The sequence below is a fragment of the Triticum aestivum genome, chromosome 3B, assembly GCF_018294505.1.
Source record: "Triticum aestivum cultivar Chinese Spring chromosome 3B, IWGSC CS RefSeq v2.1, whole genome shotgun sequence".
Lineage (NCBI taxonomy): Eukaryota > Viridiplantae > Streptophyta > Magnoliopsida > Poales > Poaceae > Triticum > Triticum aestivum.
The window spans coordinates 795,469,911-795,470,673 of record NC_057801.1 but is presented as its reverse complement, the minus strand read 5'-3'; positions in this window follow the sequence as shown (position 1 = coordinate 795,470,673).

Sequence of the window (763 nt, the reverse complement as noted above, 5' to 3'; positions counted from 1 at the left end):
CATGGTTTGAAGAAGCTAAACACGATCATGTTTATGAAATATGAAAAGAGGGATATCCTCTGCATCATCGGGAGTGAGTCCGAAAGTGGGAGAGCTTGGCTCTACAAATCCAGCCGTCCATGCGTAGAGTAAAAGTGGATATCACCATTCAATCAGCCATCGTGTGGGATTCAGCCAGGCACTGTCGTGCGCCCCGTAGTTTCGAATTTCATTCTTTTGTGCATTTAACATGGTTATATCCAGACTTACATATTTCTTTAAATAAATTCATTCTAATTAATGCATGGTTTGAAGGAGCTAAACACGATCATATTTATGAAATATGAAAAGAGGGATATCCTCTGCATCATCGGGAGTGAGTCCGAAAGAAGAGGAGCTTGGCTGGTATGACGGCTTTGTGATCAGTTGGAACTTTTCAGTGTACTCATAAATGTGTAAGGAATGGTTAATCCAGAATGCCATTCTTTACCAATCCAGATTATTTACCAATTCTATAAGCTGCTATGCATTTATTTGGTTCATGAAAGTAATTTTAACAATCTTTATCCAAATTTTTTAGTACAAAAATTTCATTGTTTCATTGCATAGGATTATGAATAGGATTCCATTGAAGAATAATGAAGCTGAAGGCAATTAAATGAAGTTGAAGGCAGCATCCTGACATCATTTTTGAATATCGTAAGTGCTCGTGGAGTAGATCTTAATTTATAAGGGATAAAGGTCCTTGCCTTCTATGCACACATCATTGAATATATTTCTGCTA